Below are 20,570 nucleotides of genomic sequence, written 5' to 3'. Positions count from 1 at the left end.
GCTCTCCCATTTTGTTTATATTTCAAATAATCAATTACCAAGTTTTTTGATTTTATGCTGGAAATAAACTGATGTCTGCCCTACAATTCCAAAGCAAAGTGACTTAAAAATAACAAATATCATTTCCAACTCATAGGTAGCTTCCAACTCATAGACAGCCGGAACTGCTAGGCTCTGCTTACTACTAGTCCATATATTTTTCTTTTCTAGGACCATGGCTAAAGAAACAAGTATTTCTGGGACACATTGTGCTCACTTCAAAAGTCAAGAAAACAACTGGGCAAGCCAAACCATGCAATTACACGAAGAGCCTCTGCTTGAACATAACATAATCCAAGTCCAATTATGTTTTATGGCCCAAGCATGGCACATGGCCAATCCTAAAAATGGGCATGGAAGTATGATCTGTCCAGAGAAAGATACCTCATGTGTTATTTAGTTATTATTCATTCATTCATTCATTCACAGACAGGGTCTCCCTCTGTCTTCATTCATTCATTTATTCATTCATAGACAGAGTCTCCCTCTGTCGCCCAGGCTGGAGCGGTGGCAGAATCATAGCTCACTACGGCCTCAAACTCCTGGCCAAAATGCTAGGATTACAGGTGTGAGTCACTGCACCCAGCCTACCTCACTTTTTATTGCAAAGAGCATGGATGCATAATTTTCTTATAGGAGAAGGAGTGAATATTTGGGAGCAAAAATACAGTTTCCATTCTCAATCTCTCTCTCTTTTTTTTTTTTAACTAAAACTCCATTCGATTCATAGTTCTCTTTCCAAAACAAATATCATTGGGTCACTTTTATGTTTAAAATCTGGCTTTGTCTTCAGGTGGTTTACAGAAAATCCATAATCCAATTTTCTTAATGCCACATATAAGATCCTTCAGAGTCTGCTCTTTAACATGCCCACAGCCTCATCATTGCCACTCCGCCTTTGCTATCCTGAAAGCTGAGTGACTTGCTCACAGTGACATTAATATTTAGCAATATTTAGCGCTGCTGACTGGCATGTAGATAATGTAGCACATCAAGGATGTAGTTATTATAAACAAAGTGAGAATCACACTTACAAAAAAGACTTCTAGCTTTGGTGAGTGATTTAAGTATCCAAAGTTTAATCACCCTCTAACAGGCATTTTTTAGTAACTTTCAATCCATTAGATGGGGATTATTGAAGACATTTTCACTAAGATCAGAAATAAATTTCTTACTCCACTTCTAGAAACACGCCTGTTTTGAGAAGAGACAATCGGTTCATTTTATCAGATGCTCTCAGGTAGCATCAGTGCTCTCAGCAACCACAAAATTCATCATCTTACTATGGTCCATTTATAGAAAAAATTCTTTAAAGCTGACTTTTTTTTTTCCTGAATGGAATTAGACCTGGTAAATCGGCTCTTCATCAATCATAGAGCCCTGCATTTTGGCCCATATGCTTAGAAGAGGATTATAGAGGTGCCAGCAAATAATTTGTATATAAATTGGAGTAGTTGGCATCCTGCCTTAGGGAAAATTTGATTGCAACTATTAGGCTTCTAAAATAAAGCCATGCTCTAGGTTGCTGGTGAGGAATATCTTTTATGAGAAAATCATTGGCTAAGGTTAAATATCTGACCATTAATCAGTTTTTAATCACAGTGTCTGTGATGGAAGATGTATTATCTCACAACTTGGACAGGGCAGTGTAGCAGTTTGGCATTAAATAAAAAGAGGCATCGCTCTGAAGAGTTGCTCAGATTCCTTACTCTCACCTGACAGACGCTTGGAGAACAATGATGCCAAGATCAGGAACAGAAGAAATGAATGGGACAGAGGCATTCTATGACTTACTTTGCTTTCAGTTAGTATGTAATAGGTACAACTGAAAGCCAAATTAAATACATAAAAGTTTTTGTTTTATGGTTAATTGACATTTTATGATTTCCAAAACAAAAACTTACAGATAAGGTATAATCCAATTCTTATGTGAGATTGTCACTGCTCTAAGTCATCCCAAACCCACGGCATATGGAAATGTTACTAATAAATTGAATAAAGGAAAATAAGAATGTGTGAAATAAAATCGTTTTTGCTTATTTTGTTTTTTAAAGGGACAATAACAAATCGAAATTTGCCTGTGTGTGGTATGTATATAAAGTGTTGGCAATATTGTAAGTCAATTCATTATTAAGCTTGATACAGTTAAATTGGATCATGGATGTTATATTGTAAAATGACAAAAACTTATAGTTAGTAAAATTGAAAAGCTTAAATTTTCATTTGCTCAGCAATGCCACCTGACTGCCCCAGCAGGCCTGATCTACACCGGCCGTCCCCATGCTCTGCCTCTCCTGTCATTATGCTGTTGTTCACTACGGGACCCCAGGGTTTTCTCAGTTGACACAAAGAATTGGACCTTCGGTGGGAAAAGTAACATAACCGTGGCACATCTTATGGCTGATGGGAAGCGGTGATGTTCCCAGAGATTTCTGGTACGTTAAAATGAGCAAGGGGCCCTATCTCATGGATGGCTTAGTAGAAATATGTTAAGAATGAAAAACAAAAATTTCGTCACGTGAAGCAAGATAAACCTTCTAAGTAACTTTAAGAACACAATGATGTTGGAAAAGAGAAGATGACATAATGTATACTTGACATCATTGGAAATATGTTTTCTCTGTAATTTTTGTTACAAGCAACACTGTATATTAATGAAACGAGTGTATGAGAGTTCTGTAAAAAAAAGCTTGGTCAATACACAAAAGGCTAATAGAAGATTCTTGTTGCCCTAAGAGACTTCAAATTTAAAATTTGTTATTTTTGAAGGTTCAGAACCTACGCAGAGTTTCTTTTATATATATCTGTGGGTGTGATGCAAGACAATGGGTATGATAAGGAGAAATAGTATTTAAAATATATCTTCATTTTGTGCTTAGCCTTATGTTCAAGCATACACCCCAAATTATTGAATGTGACATTTTAATTGCCTATGAAGGCAGTTCCACTCTGCCCCATAGGCAGAAACCAAGAAATGGCCCTTGGTCAACTGTCCAAAGAGATAATGGGGAAATATGTCACCATACAAAATAGATCAGTGGCATATTATTCTAAGTAATTCCATTTTTAGCCAAACTAACTCCTTGCTATTGTGCTAAATTTTTATGTCAACAAATATCACAAATAGAAGCAGCCAATTCCAGATTTACCTTGTTGGCTGAAATACAAATGGTAGCTGATTTCATAACTATCTCCTTGTTTACCAGGGAGCAGATAGATGCTATACGAGTTTGGACTACCCCACAGCTAGGAATCATTTTGAATGATAGCCCTTGAATTTGAGAAAAACTATTAATCTGACCCAAGTAAAGAAAGGGTTGCATAACTAGCAACGGGGTCAGCAGATCTGTTTATTTTTCACCATCTGTTTAATAGCCTATAAACTCTTGCTTTCTTGGCTATACTCCAGGGCTGCTTGGGACTTATTGAGATCCACACAGCAAATTGAAAAAGTTGCTACAGGTCACTAATCCTATGCTAAAGCACCACTAACTGGCATGCCTTTCTGATTGTGGAGAATAATGTTTTGATGATGATTTTGTTCTTTTGGTCATTAGCAGTAAGTTGTCACTTACTCACTAAGGGGTGGTTGGGATTATGTTCATTTTCATCAACTCATAAATCCAAAGCTGCAGTGTCTGTAGGGAATGAGGATGAACTAAGGTTTTTACCCTTAGCAGCTGAGCCATGAGAAAAGTCTACTTTTACTATTCTGCTGAAATTCTTAACAAGATTTATCATTTTTATTTAACAGACATCATTTCCCTCCACAGTTGCTCATATGTCCATTCAAAGGGGCAACCAGATCTACATCCTAACCACGTACTGTTTTGTTCTTGTTGTTTATTTAAACCATGGTGTCATTTATTAATCAATCTTTGAATATATCTGAGTTTCATTTCTAATTTCTCATCTCACATAACTACAGTTTATGGCATTAAACATAATTTCCATGTCAAAGTACACCAATTAAAATATATTTACGTTGATATTCACATTTCATATATGTTGTACCATTGGGCTATTCTCAAAGGTACTTGTGGATGGATTTTTACATATAATTGAAAAATTTCAAGGGAAAACCTTGCTCTGTGCAGCTACACACAAAGCATGCTCACCTTTAGATTACTTCTACATGGTAGTAAGGAGGTACACCGGGAAGTGATTGACGATCCTGCCAAATTCTCTCTGAGCCTGCAGGATATAGATGATACCTTTAAAATTGGTAAAAACCTAATTAATCTTGCGTGAGATGCAAACCTTTTCTCCTTAACCTGATAACAGTATGTAACAGTAGGAAATCCACAATTTTTATGATAAGGGAACCCAAGCGTGAAGGATGCGTATAAAAATATTCAAACAACAATAAAATTACTTTTTTCTCTGCCATAAAAAAGAACGGAAATCATACCCTGTCATTCTCTGAGGTGTTTTCCAAGCGCTACACAGCAGGCTTTTTAAGTATTGTAGTTGATCATAAAAATCACACATCAAGTTAAGAACCATTGTATGTGTTTGTCTTTTTAAGTTGTTTCCTTTATCAACTTGACACATAAAGCCTGTGGTGCTTAAATTGATGTTTACTTGAACTGCTGCTGAGCAATCCTTCTTCTACCCTGTGGGGAATCAGGAACATCTTTTAAAACTTCTTGAGAAACTAATGTGCCTCCTCTAGTTTAAATCACGACCCTTGGCTTTAGTCATGCTATCCGGGAAGGATATATATTTTTTTAATGGTAAAAGCATGACACTCATACAAATATAAAACAGATATCTGTTAATGACTTTGCTTAAATTATCAGTTAATGAGGGAAATACTGAAGCATTACAATTGGTTCTGAGGAGAATTCATAAAGCCCCACGTATATGAGGCACTCAGGAATGCTGAACTGAATCTACAAATAGATGCAAAATCAATCAGTATCCACAAGGAATAGTCAATTGTTTTTCATTGTACAGAGTTTATCTGCTATCTATGGACAAAATCATTTATAATATGATCATTTTTTTACGATTTGGTATATTTGCAAAATATCTCAGAGAAAATGAAAGGCAAAGATAGAAGATAACTATCTTTTATGTCCATTTCAAAACTGTTCACAAATTTTGCTGATTTTATGAAATATACAAAGGAAATACTCAGCAACAACTTATGTTATGGTTGACAAAAATATTAGGTGTAATGTGTATTTCCAAGCAAAAGACTAGAAGTGTTGAATAACTGCAGAACAGATAAAAGATTTAAAGGACTCATTTTACAGATTACCAGTATAACTTGTGTTTGCCGCAACCTACATAAACAGTTTTGGACAGAGGACATGCTTAAAAACTTAATTACATTCTCACTGGAGTTAAGTGATATCTCATTGTGGTTTTGATTTGCATGTCCCTGATGATTACAGATGTTGAGCATTTTGTCATATGTTTCTTGGCCATTAGTGTGTCTTCTACTGAAAAGTTTCTGTTCATGTCCTTTGCCCACTTTCTAATGGGGTTGTTTGATTTTTTTCTTGCCGATTTTCCTGAGTTCTATATAGATTCTAGTTATCAGCCCTTTATCAGATGTGTAGCATGTGAATATTTTCTCCCATTCTGTAGGTTGTCTGTTTGCTCTCATGATAGTTTCTAGGCTATGCAGAAGCTTTTTAATTTGATCAGGTCCCATTTATTTATTTTTGTTGTTGCTGTGATTGCCTTTGGAGTCTTCTTCATAAATTATTTCCCTAGGTCGATGTCTGTAAGAGTTTTTCCAACAGAGAGATAGAGCACTCATACACTGCTGGTGGGACTGCAAACTAGTACAATCTCTGTGGAAAGTAATATGGAGATACCTTAAAGAGCTACAAGTAGAACTACCATTTGATCCAGCAATCCCATTACTGGGCATCTACCCAAAGGAACAAAAGACATTCTGTAAAAAAGACATCTGCACCAGAATGTTTATAGAAGCACAATTCACAATTGCAAAGATTGGGAGACAACCCAAGTGCCCATCACTATGTGAGTGGATTAATAAAATGTGGTATATGTACACCATGGAGTTCTACTCCGCTACAAAAAACAGTGGTGATCTAGCACCTCTTGTATTATCCCAGATAGAGCTGGAGCCCATTCTACTAAGTGAAGTATCATAAGAATGGAAAAACAAGCACCACGTGTGCTCACCATCAAGTTGGTATTAACTGATCAACACTTCTGTGCACATATAGTAATAACATTCATTGGATGTCAAGCAGGTGGGAGGGAGGAGGAGGAGATGGGTACATATACACCTAATGGGTGTGGTGTGCACTGTCTGGGGGATGGACGCACTTGAAGCTCTGACTCGGGTGAGGTAAAGCCAATACGTGTAACCTAAACATTTGTACCCCTGTAATATGCTGAAATAATAATAATAAAAAAAACTAAATGCCATTGTTTGAATTTGGTCACAGCTGCAACTGAAATTTCTCCATTAAATAATTTATAAACAATTATTTAGCAAGAATATGCATGAAGGCTTGATATCTTTGTTTTCTGAAAGTTTTCAATAAACTTAAACAGTAACTAGAGAACCTGAAGCAAATCCTGTGAAAAATTACATATTTAGGGGAAAAATAGTCAAAAGCCATACAAACGGTTTCTGTGTGCACTCATACAGACTTCAGGATGAGCTCCTCAGCCACTTCTGCTTCCTGTCTTGCTCCTCACACACACACAGTCTGACTGAAGGTCATCAATTAGTTTGTTTTTATTAATGGTTGATTTGGGACCCTATTTATTGAAAAAGTCACTCATATTATTCTAGCCATATTTTGTCTTTTCTATTCTTGACCTATGTTCCACCCTTCCTACTCTGCCCTCTACCCTAAGAGGCTGACCTGGGTTACAACTGAAGACCTGGTTTTTGTGCCATCTGACTTCTGATTCAATTTCCAATGGGACGCCACAGTGAGATACTGGAGGGGACAAAATGAGTTCAAAGAGTTGTTGCCCTAGCTCTCTCCCTGCAAAGCACGTAAAGCTTCCGGTGTCTCTGGAACAGAGGCCGCTGTCCCCCTCTACGAGGCAATCTTCTCTACAAGTCTCTCTGTGCTTTGTGTTGGGCACCTGCCTCTTCCTTGGACAACTTCGGGGTCTTGCAGAGGTAACAGCAGCTCTGCTGTACAGCCATCTACGTCATCATAAACATCTACAGTACTGATGAATTCTTGGAATATGTTTACTTTGGGTGACTTTAAATATTTCTACTTCTATTCCTTCCTTTCTTCGTCTTCTTGTATTCCCATTATATATAGCTTATACCTTTTATAGTTATCCCACATTTTTGACTATTCTGTTCTTTTGTTTTGTTCTGTTTTTATTTTCACTTTGCTTTCCAATTTGGAAGTTTCTATTGAGATTTCCAGGAGTTCAGCTATTCTTTCCTCAGCTGTGTCCAGAATACTAATAAGCCCACAAAGGCATTCTTCATCTCTGTGGCAGTGTTTTTGATCTCTAGCATTTCTTTTTAATTTTTTCCTTAGGATTTCCATCTCTCTGCTTACATTGCCCATCTGTTCTGGCATCTTACCTGCTTCATCTGCTAGAGCTCTTACCATATTAACCACAGTTTTCTAAAATCCTAGTCCGATAATTCCCACATCCCTGGCACGTCTGGTTCCGATGCTTGCTCTTTCTCTTCAAACTGTGTTTTCTGCCTTCTATTATGCCTTGTCACTTTTTTTCTAGACAGCTGGACATAATGTAACGAGTAAAAGGAACTGCTCTAAATAGGTCGTCAGTAACGTGATGGTAAGGTGTGGAGCAAAGTGTGCATTCTACAGTCATCTGGTTAGTTCTGCCTTTTAGTTAGCCTGGGCCTCTGGCCTGTGAACTTTATAAGTCAGCCTCCACCTCACTTTGGTGGGATAGGATGGCTAGAGCAAGCTGGCATTGGGTATCTCTATTTTCGCAAGTTCTTTAGGCTCTGATAAATCCCCAACTGTTTAGGATGTGGTAAAATAGTTTTTCTGGAATGCAGGCTTTGTTAAGAACAGAATGCTCACGTGTACTTCCGATGGTTACTTTTCCCCCGTCCTTGCCAGAGTATGAGGGGATTTTCGTCCAGTACTCACTGTGGGGACCTGCTTAAGCTACTGGAGATAAAGCTCACAAAAGTGTGGGATCCCCCTCCTGATGGGTCCTCCTGGAGTTTCTAACTCTCAGACTTGTCTACCCTGAGCCTCCAGCCATTTACCAACTACAGTTCAGGTTTTCCCACCCCCAGCACTGGTTCCCATGGAGGTTTTTAGTCATTATTTTTTTCTCTTTCTCTTGCAACTTTTGACTCTCTGTGTCCACCTGTCTGTCTCTTTTAAGGGCAGTGATTTGCTCTGTGGCCTTACTTCTCTGACAGACCTAAGAAGGGCTGATGATTTTTCAGCTTGTTTGGCTTTTTTCGTGTTGTTAGGATGGAGTGTTAACTTCCAAGTGCCTTGCATGCCAAACTGAAAACCTGAAATCCCATCAGTGATTTTTACCGTGACTGTTCTTTCCATATTCATTGCTTAATACTATCGACTGCAAAAAGAGGTGGCACAGGAGGCAACAGCTATATTTCAGTGTCTGCACATGTTTCTTAAAGATAATTAATTTCTCAGATTTATTTTATGCCAAGTGCCTTTTTGTTACATTTCAACAACTAGTGAAATTAAGTTTTGTAAATATTAGGCTTTGGGACGATAACCCCAAAGCAATGCTGAATTTGAGAAACCTCAGCCCCAAGGACAAACAATATTTTTCACTCAAAAATCCAACTCATTTGAGTAGATCCTGCTTTTCTAATGTGCTATTGACCTCTTCAGACTTCCTCTGCTCTCACAGACTTTTAGTTCTAAGTCTGTAGTCAACTCTTGCACAATTGCATATTGTTTTCAATTAAACATGTCCAGACTTCAGATTATCAGAATCATTTCTTTCTCATGAACTTAAAATATTTTCTAGTCTTTTCATCCTATGTTTAGTTATAAATATTATTATCTGCAATTTTCTTACACAGGAAACCACCATGGAGACACACCCACACACTCGCATGCATGTGTATGAGAATGGAAGCACTACTGCCCCAACATAGCCACAAGTCCAAAGAAAAGCTTACGTAATCTGTCTGCCAAGAAATTGAATCTCCTACTTGGTTTCCTAATTTAGGCCCAAACCCTTTGTATTGCACATTCATTCATTCTTTTTTTTTTAAAAGAGACAGGGTCTTGCTATACTGCCCAGGCTGGACTTGAACTCCTGGACTCAAGCGATCATCCAGCCTCAGCCTCCCAAGTAGCTGGGACTTCAGGTCTTTGCCACTGCACTCCTGCTCAAAACAAATACATTTTTTTAAGAGTTACAATGTGTCAGTTTCTGGGACAGAATGAAACTGCAACTTTCTTATTAAGCTTATAGTCTATAAGGAAGGTGATATTAACCAAGGAAGAAACTTGATTAATATTGAATAAGTGCTACTTTATGAGTTCTTTAGGAACAATAGCAGGAGCACCTAGGAATAGGTTTGTCTGGAGCTGGTGATATTTACATTAAGACATCTGGAAAAGCTGTATCTATCCAGGAGACAGTGATGGAGGATCATCAGGGAGAGGCAGGAGCTTGGTGAGTTAGGAAGTGACAGTGGCTTTTTACATATGGAGTAGGGCTTTTTACATCTGGGAGTAAAAGCAGGAGTGAGGCTGAAAAGGTAAGAGGGCCAAGATGATAAATAACATTGTAAAGAGCTGTGGAGGCCTTCCTTATTGAAATGGAAAACTGTTAAAGGGTTTTGAGTGAAAGAATATTATGATTAGATTTTCAGTTTAGAATAATGGCTCTGATCTGAGAATAGGGTATAATAGACTGAAGCAGGAAAAGATTAGAGGTAAAGATAGCATCCCTGAAGATTCTGCAGCAATAACTGCAAGAAACAGTGAGCAATGAATAGTACTCGAACCAAGTCAGTGCCACTGGGAGAGAGAACACAAATTCTAAGGACTTACAGGACCTAGTCCCAAACTTGGGTCCTGGCTTGGTCAACCTAATGAATGGTAGTGTTCTTCATTTTTCTTTATTTCTACTTTTTATGAGAACACAAGAAGAGTAGATAAAGTTTCCAGTTCTGGACAAGATGGAACAAACTTATTCCACCCTATTTTTCCTGCTAATTACAACTAATTACAAAATATAAAAAGGAACTATTAGAAGACTCTGAAAAGGGAAGAAAAAGACCAGGAAAAGAACAGCCCTATATGACAAAACGTTTTTCACTACACCTGCCTTATTCCAGAAGAATACTATTCAAACACTGTGCCCTCCTGCTGTCCCGCTGAGTACTATGGCCATGTGGTTATAAGCAGAGCCTAACCACTCTTCTCACCTGCAGTGATGAGTTAATCCCGCTGCTTATCCCTACACGCACTGCAAGGACCAGGGGATGAAGCCCTTGCCGGCTTTCCGAGCCTTGCCGGGACAGCAGATGGTAACAAAGACAGCTCCCATCTGCCCTGGCTAGAGAGCTGGGGAAGGACCACGAGAGGTGGGAGCTGGAGTAAAGGATGCCTTAAATCTGGGCTTGAAGTGCCAGTAAGACTCTGGGGCCCTGTATAAAACAAATCAGACATGACAGAGCAAAACCCTGCAAACTGAACCACTCTGTGAAATAAAACTAAGCTTTCAGATTGGTCTCTGAGTAGCACACCAGTGAAGTAGACCAGAATTGCATGCAAAAATTTTGAAAACTAAACTGGTATTCAAACCACAGCCCACAAAAGTGAGCCAGGATGTGCATTCTGAACCAAACAGGTTGACTGCTTGCTAACATAAAAAAAAAATTAATAGGAACCAGAATTGTATAACTTAATACACAGTATTCAGGATATAACCCAAAATTACTCATTCCAACAAAACCAGAAAAATCTCAATTTGAATGAGAAAAGAAAATCAACAAAAACCAACACTGAGGTAACACAGAATTATCTGACAAGTGTTTTATTAATAAATCAGGTGTCATGAAAACACTCCAACTGTGACCACTCTTAAAACAAACGGAAAAATAGAAAGTCCAAACAAAGAAATAGAAGATATAATAAATAACCAAATAGAAATTTTAGAATTTAATCAAACAAATGAAAACTCACTGATTGAGCTTATTTGTAGAATAAATGTGACAGAGAAAAGAATTAGTAAATTTGAAGATAGGGCAACAGAAATTATCCAGACTTAATAACAGACATAGAATTAATTTAAAAACATGAACAGAGCCTCACACACCTGTGGGAAAATAATATGAGCTAATATTATTATCATCAGAGTCCCAGGAAAAGAAGAGGCATGGTTAAAAAAAAAAATGTGAAGAAATAAAATAATGGCATATAACTCCCAAATTTGGAAAAACACGTAAACCTAAAGATTTAAGGAAATGAGCAATCTCCAAACATGACAAACACAGAGAAACCCATGCTGAGACATATTATAGTCAAATTTCTGGAAACTAAAGGCAAAGGAAAAGTTCTGAAAGGAATCAAAGAGAATAGACACATTACCTATAAAAGGATAACTAATCAAACGACATCAGGTGTCTCACAAAAACTGACCAGAAAAAAAAAAGAGGAAATAAACTTTCAAAAAAAGAACTCTCAGTGAAGAATCTGTTCCTCAGGATTGAATGCAAAAAAGAGATATTCTCAGTTAAAGAAAAACTGTGAGGGCAGTGGCTCGGACCTGTGATTCAGGAGGCTGGGCCAGAGGACTGCTTGACGCTAGGGGCTCAAGATTAGCCTGGGCAACACAGCAGGACCCTATATCTCTACAATAATAATGATAAATAGCCAAGCACAATGGCACATGCCTGTAGTCCCAGATACTCAGGAGGCTGAGGCAGGAGGATCACTTGAGCTCAGGAGTTTGAGGCTGCAGTGAGGTATGGTCACACTACAGCATTCCAGACTGGGCACAGAGCAAGACCCTGTCTCGAAAAAAAAAAAAGAAGAAAGAAAGAAAGAAAGAAAAAAAGTAAAACTAAGAGAATTGCTCACCCGCAAACAAGCTCTAAAATAATTGCTAAAGACATTTATTCAAACAGTATGGAAATAACAAGAGGAGGAAACCTGAAACATCAGAAATAAGAACATAAGAAAGGAACAACATAGGGATAAATAAAATGAACTGCTGTTCTCTAGTGTTGTTGAAATTATGTTTGATGGTGGAAAGAAAGCATTATAACATTTTTCTAACGTTTCAGTGTAAGTAGAGATGATAATATTTAAGGCCACTATAACATTAATAGAAATAGTCAAGGAACTTAACTGTTGGTAAGTTTTCTGCACTCCACTAGAAGTAATAAAATGTTGACTTTAGTAGACTGTGACACATTACTTATGTACATTGTAATCCCTAGAGAAGCTACTAAAAAATACAGAGATATACTAAAAAACACTACACATAAATCAAAGTGGAATATATGGAAAAAAAGGTCAAATAACCTACAGGAAAGCAGGAAAGGAGAAACAGAAGATTGTTAAACAGAGAGAACCAACAAAAAACAACTAATAAAATGGTGGATCACATTGTATGTCATATCAATAGTTGCATTAAATGTAAGCAGTCTAAACCCACCAATTAAAACAGAAATTTGGCAATAGAATAAAAACATCATGACACAATTATATGCAGTCTACAAGATTTATACTTCTAATATAATGATAGGTATGTTACCAATAAAAAGATAGAGAATTATAGACCCCATAAGTACCAATGAAAAGAAAACTGGAATGGCAATATTATTAATAATATCAGACAAAGTAGACTTCAGAGCAAAGAAAATTGCTAGGGACCAAGCAGAACATTACATGTTGATAAAAAAGGTCAATTCATCAAGAAGACAAAACATGTAAATATATATACACCAAACAACAGGGCTTCAAAGTACCTGAAGCAAAAATTGACATATCTTACAGAAGACAGGAAATCCATAGATGTAGTGTGTGACTTTAATACCCCTTTTCAGTAACTGATGTAAGCACTAGATAGAAAAAAATAGTACGAACACAGGAGAAATGAACACCACCATCAGTCAATGAGATTGCAATGACATATGGAGAACATTCCACTCACCAATAAAAAGCACATTCTTTTCAATAATAGATGAGAGTGTGGAAAGGAAGTGAATAGTATTGTGATGGGAAAATAATTATCTCTTTTGGAACATACGAATTAGAAGTTCTGGTGAAAAATCCAAATAGACGTTCAGAACTAGTTAGCTACACAGACAGTCATCCAAATGGAACGGTCTGGGCAGAAAGATGGTGGATGATGGATGGCAGATGGAAAGAGAAAGAGACTGATTTGAATGTGCCTACCCAGAGTCATTACTGAGCCCTCCACTTCTCTATTTTCTTCGTTTCCTACTGTCCTAGTTTGTTTTGTGCTGATATAACAAAATACCTGAGATCGGGTAATTTATAATAAACAGAAACGTATCTGACTCACATTTTCAAGGTGGAGAGTCCAAGGGCACGACACTGGCATCTGCTCAGGATCTAGTGAGGAACTTATTGTGTCACCACATGGGAAAGGCATGACATGGCAAAAGATCATGCATGCAGGAGAGAAAGGGGCCAAACCCAACCTTTTCTCAGGAGCCCACTTCCTCGATAATGACATTAATCCACTCAGGAGGACCTCATCACTTCTGAAAGGTCCCACCTCTCAACACTGTGCTTTGGGGATTAAGTTCCCAACACATGAAATCTGGGGGACACATTCAAAGCATAGCACCTATATCCAGACCCCATCTGGAGGGCATATTTTCTCCCATCTGCATTCAACTTTTTTATCCTTACATCTGTTTCACTAGGATACTGTCTCATCTTGCAAAGTACTACACCAACTATGTGTTTATAGAATGAATGGACTTATTAATAGAAACAGGAAGGTAGTAACCTAACAAAAAAATATCCATTTGACTCACTAGGTACATCTCTTTCCTAGTGGCAAAGTCTATGGAGACACACGCATATGAATCTGATCTCCATTTTCATATACTAGGGAGTCTGCATATGCTTTATTTTAGGACTTGGTGTCTAGATGAGATAGGGACAATATAATTTATTCACAAGATTACAATAGAATTAAATAAGATAATGCAAAGTGCCTGAAACTTAGTAAATCATCAAAAACATATCAATTTATTATTGTTATATTGTTAATATTAGTACCAAAGTATACCAGCTGTGACACACTGTATACAACTATTAGAATACATGTATGCTTCCTATGCTCTAGATGGTGATGCATGAAATATTTCAACAAGTACTTTGTTGAATTTTCTCTAATAGTAAGATCATTCACTGATCGGGAGGAAAAATTACTCAATATAGCATTCATAATTTAGCTTAATTGCCTATGTCAACAGAGAGAAAAATATGAAAGAAAGAAGAAGAAAAAGAAAAAGATGAAGAAGAAAAATAACATAAGCAGGAGCTTGATTGGAAAGCTTAAGTAAAAACCAAGTATTTAAGATAGTATGGGAAGGAAGAAAAAGTAGTGGAGAAAATAGCAAAATGATAATGACACTAACATTTGTAACTTTTGCAACTTGTAACATGCTTTCTTATCCATCATCTCATTGATTTTCTTACCAATTCTATGAATAGATAGGGAAGAAAATGAAATTAAGTGATTTTTTCATAATTAACAAAGCTAGGGCTGGAATATAGAGATTTTGAATTTGTGAAAATGACATTTAAGTATTGAGGAATAAATGCCTGCCTATCCTCTCGCTTTAGCGGGGATAAACCCTGGGCAGATCAGGAGCAGATCCTTGTGAACCATGCAAGCCAACTCTTTCCCCTCAGACTCAATACACAATTACCAGGTCTTCACGTACCCCTCCGTCTTCTTTCAGCCTCCTCACATCCCCTGCCCCTGCCTTATTAACTGGAGTGCCGTAAACACTTCCTGATTAGGTTGCATGCTCTTGTTCCGGACTTCTTCGGAACATCTTTCTCATTCCCACTGGACTGAGCTTGCTAAAACGGCAATGTGACTGTGCCACTACTACTTCTATCAGTCATCACCACATTCAGAAGGAAATGCAAACTCCTTGTCGTGACACATAAGGCCCTTCCTGGTCACGAACCATTTTCTCGTCCATACCCTTTGCTCAAGCAACAGAGATACCACAGCCCATGTTGTGTAAACCTCACGCCTTCACATGAACTATTCCCTCTCTTTGAAATGTTTTCTCTCCCTTCTCTGACTGATCCTTCTGGGTGCCTCAAACTTCAGCTCAGCTATGATCGTGTCTGGAAACTCTCTAACGATCTCTCCTCCTCCACCACCTGCCTGACTCAGGAGTGTCCCACCGCCCTTATAATGCATCATCTGTTGTTAGCTTGATTAGCTCTATTAGTCTGCTCATTTAAGCAACAAAAATTATTGAACGTTTCCTATATTTAAAACACAGTTCTGGAAGCAAGAATACAATAATGAACAAACCAGGCAACAAGTTTCTTTTACAAAGCTGACAGTGGAAGGATGGGGTTACAAACCACTAAAACAATTTCAGAGCAGTCTGATACTCATCTGAAGGAGAACCACAGCGTCGGTCTGATTTTCCTTCAGAGTCTGTGTCTACCTAGCAAAGTTCTCATTACAGTTCATTGGAAAGCAGGAGCTATTAATCTCTATTACCACATTTTCAGTGCCAATATTACTATATTCATATTGTAGGAGTCCGATAAATATTTGTGGAATACATAAATGAATACGTTTTATTTTAAAATATGAGCTTCTGAAAAGGTTATATAGCTACCCTCAGTAAGCTATTCTTGAGATTAAAATATTATTTTTTATATTATGTTAAAATTTAGATTTCAATTTGAAAGAATTTTTTTGTGTGTTTACAGAGAAAAATGTCAACCCCTTTTATAAATTTGAAAGCTATTATAAAGTCCTTGATGATCTGAATTTAGTAATTTGATCCAATAGGATCTGACCAGCTGGAACGCCCTTCATCCCACCCCCCAGTAATCCCGTCCTCCCTACTCTGTCAGCTGCAGGAGCCGAGCTCCTCCCTCTGTCTCTAGCCTTTACTGACGCATCTGCCAGGAACAGTCTTCCCAGAGATTAAATGCAGTTTCCTTTGGTCCTCAGATATGACCTCCTTAAAAATAGTGTCCTTAGTGCCTTCACTATGCTCTTTATTCCTCTAACCTGCCTCACTTTTCTCCATAGTACATATCAATACCTGACACTGTATTTTTACTTCTTCATCCATTTTTTTTTTTACTCTCTTCTTCTTGAATGTAAGCTCCATGAGTGCAGGGACTTTCTCTTGCTCGATATCGAACTACCATTGACAGAACGTGTCGTGAGTACTCATTTACCGTTTATTGACTGTGATGTCAACAACACAACCCCCAGGAGGGACAACTGGAGAAGACAGATTTAGCAGATATTGAGGGACTGAGAAACTAAGAAAAAGAAAATCAAGAAAAATAGAAAAGTTTGCTCTGTTTTTAGGCCAGGAAGATAACATGTGGAATTTCTGACGGTTAATGAACTTTGACTGATGCATACAGTTGCCCTCTACAGCATTTAGAGAGGAATTAGTACAGGGTCATCTGTACAGGGTCATCTGTGAGGACGCTGCCTTCTCTCTTTACTGCCTCCTGGACTGGAGGCCTCAGGGCCACCCACAGAGGTTGGCTGGCTTTAAGTGCATATATCTGGACTTCTCTCTTCTGAAATAAATCATCTCCAGTCTATCATTTTCCATAATTATTAATATTTTCAAATATTCTTTTAAAATTTTTATCATTCTTTTAAAATAATTCAAATTTTCCATATTAATTTTAAGGCACTGGCCATAAGACTTTGTGCAACACTTTCGTCAGAATTTGACAAAAAATGAGATTCATGGAATGTAAATGCATACCTATCATGTATATAAGAAATCTAGACCTTTCCATGCCCTTGGTTTTGACTCATTATGAATTTAGGACTCATAGATGATGCTGGCTTTTTTATGTTGCTAGGTTTAATGAATCACATTGGATCAATAAACATGGAAACATGCAAAATAATGATAAGAGAATGAACTATTTATCTATTTGTTCTGATAACCTAAATGTCTTTCATTATGTAAGAAAGCCATTTAATGGTATGCCTTGCATTATTTAATGTTTGTATTTAATTCTTCATGAACAATTTAACCTATCTCTTGAGTTGAAAGCCTTATAATAATTTATGTTGTAACTTAGAGTTTCTAAATTAATATATGCTATTTTATTTCATTTTTGCAAATCTGAGGCATGAAAAGGAATATTTGGATTCTGCAAACTCAAAGGGATTTTCCTGCGTAACTTCTGTTTTTGAAGAGTGGTTTCAATTTTCTACAGTCTGATAGATTTGATTGTTGGGATCACCTGTTGTATTCCCTTTGTATTTATCAGTTTACTAAAAGCAATATTGAAAGTGTTGCTAATATCCCTCTTCTTATCTTCCTGTCAATGATCCATGCAGAGCATCAGTCAAATAATTCCTGTGTGAAGGACTTACCAATGCTGCAGTGACCTATAATTGAGGGCATGTGGCTTCACATGGTTAAGTTGTGCTTTCTGAAAGTCGCAGAATAAGAAGTTATTAGAAAATTTAACCTGGTATAATTAGTCATTCAAATTAAGTATATAATGTTAAGAGAGGGGTTTTCTTAGGATGTGTGTGTGTATGTGTGTGTGTGTGTGTAAAGAGCTGTCTGGGAAGTATCCAGCCATTTTTAATATAATTTTTCACATTGCATGGCTGGATACTTTCTGAACAGCCCTCGTATATCTGATGATAAATATAACTTTATTGTTCAAATGAATAGGGTCAGTTTTTCTCTTTGTCCTCCACTGGCTTTGCACATAAAAAGTAAATTAGCTAAAAACAGCAAGCAGAGATTCTGGCAAATCTAGACATGCTAAAGGGAAGAGCTGGCATCTAGTAATCAAAGCAACGAAAAGCTGAATCTCACTGAGACACCAAATTCTACGTTTCAGAATCTTCATGTCAAGATGAGATGAAAAGTAAGGAAGTATTAAATATTGCCTAAAACACCGTTTGCCCTGATCCTTGGATATATCATAACTGATTGAGGAACTGTAGTGCTTTCCGAAGTGGAGAGATGTGAGTTCTTTAGAACACTCCTCCTCACGCTTGATGAACGAGCCCATCTTTGTCCGTTACGCCCCTGATGACAGCCCTGTATTCTTCTCTACTATAGATACTAATTTGAGTGAGAATACAATGAATTTCTTACTTAAGCAATTTTTTAATTAAAATATTTTTGATTACTTAACAAATTTTAAGTAGTTTTTACCCAGCATAGATAACTGCAGATCAAACATCCAATTCCCCTTCTTTCTTCTGTCTATTTATCATCTCTGTATCTGTCATCACCTGCCTGTTTAGCCAGCGAGCTATCTTGATTTTGGAAGTATCAAGGGCCAGGGGTGCCAGGAAGCCTCCATACTGAAATGTAAAAAAATTCCATTAACGATGAATAGCGTAGCAGCTTAGGCAATTCAGACTTCCACAAAGTGTCAACTTTAAGGAAACTTATATGTTCATACTGGAGTTTTACTAGGTACTTTGCTTTTTAACGGTATTGGCCATGCCTGAGTTTCATGTAGACTTATATTAAGGAGGAAAACTTTTAAGTGGAAAACTTCAATGCATTTTGCATTCTATCAAAATTAATGGAATATGGTCAATGAATACCAACACATTAGAGTTATTGTACATGTTTCAGTGGATAAAGAAAATACTTTTGAAACTTCAATATCACTTGACAAGAAATCTGTTTAAATGAAAACACTGCAAGTACAGAATGATGGAAAAAATATGTTGTTTTTCTCGATTAACAACATCCACAGTCTTTCATAGAATACCCACAGGAAGTCCAGAAACATAATGGGAAAAGTGCAAAAATCTATCGGGGCTTTATTGGCTCAGTTATTCACTGAATCACAGCAGATATGAATACTCTCCTTGGCCTTAGGGCTGCCTTCAAAAATGCTTGTCTATATCAACTGAGATTGCAAAATAAATAAAAATAAATAAAGCATCAGTGACTGTGTTAAGCTACTGCAGGCAGAGATTGAAAAATAGAGCAATAATATTCTAAGTAGTTGACCAAGATCGGAGCTCTCAGGAGGGTGACAGATGGTGTATGCACCCCTAGGCCCTGACTCACTGCATTCTAAATAGCGCTTACTCCACCCGGACTAACAATCACAGCAGCCACGTTGCACCAAACACGTCTTGTATTTCTCATCTGTGGTTTCTGTTGAAAATATCATTTTAAGAATCTTATGAAGAAATGAAAATGATTAATTTATACTTTACCATAGATTTTAAATACTATGTTAAAATGTAAAACCATTGAATAAAGTATATATATATATACATTTATTTCAGAATATCATGGGGCACAAACGCTTTGGTTACATAAATTGCCTTTGCACTGCCTGAGTCAGAGCTACACGTCAGCCCAATTTTTCCATATATCTTGAGTTTAGAAGCATTAACATGTTATCACATGGTGGCGTAATCTTTGTCTGTGTGTGTGTCTATTGAAGTTTCAGCTATTTAAGAGCATAGGGGACATGTATTTCCATTTCAGTTTTTTTAGCACCTGCCACAATAACATAATATTTGATAAATGAATAAAAAGAATGACTGGACAGGTGAACAATGTTATTATTATCAATAAACATTTTTTTCTGGAATTTTAGGGAGGAAATACTCTGGAACTGTATCCCTGCCAAAGAGTATTTCAGAACTCAGGGAGGTTTCAAATTTAATTTCTGAAGACATAGCCCTGTTTTGACACATTTACCAAGCCATAAGCCGCTAGGATTACAGTTTTAAAGTGGATAAAATGAGGAAAGTTGATGTGAGTGAGCTGAAGTTGTGGATGGGTATAATCTAACAACAACAAAAAAGGATGCAGGAGATTTCTTAAACTGTAATTGTTTTAAGATCTAGAAAATATTTTTAGGGATTGAAGAGAGAAAAATGTGGGGATTTAATCTTCAGATTTATAGCATAACTAGTTAATTATAGCAAGTGAGTACAGCAGGGTCTGTGCAGCCATAAATTATCTCCAAAAATTCCAATGAATCAAACCACTGGGACATTTTCATAGGAAAAAGGATATCCCTGCGTTAGAGGAAAAAATGCCAGCTTTCCTGAAATCAGTCAATATGTCATCAACAGACTTCTTGCCTACTTCAACATGAAATTCTTTCTTGAGTGTCTGTGAAATTCCAAAATCAACCATGTGCTTGATTTTGGAATCAAGTGGTTCCAAGGTGCTGGGTCTGAGGAGCAGAAGGAATCTTTCACCCTGATCTTTCCCTTCCCGTGCATCACCCCACACCCACCTCCACGTGAGAACGTTCGTGTTGATGCCGCTGCTCTGCTTTGCTGTTGTTAGGCTTCACGAGAGCGCCTGGTAGGCGATGCTGAGACATTTTGTCAAC

The sequence above is a fragment of the Propithecus coquereli genome, unplaced genomic scaffold (genome assembly GCF_000956105.1).
Source record: "Propithecus coquereli isolate 6110/MARCELLA unplaced genomic scaffold, Pcoq_1.0 Scaffold53, whole genome shotgun sequence".
NCBI lineage: Eukaryota > Metazoa > Chordata > Mammalia > Primates > Indriidae > Propithecus > Propithecus coquereli.
This window is presented reverse-complemented; position numbering follows the sequence as displayed.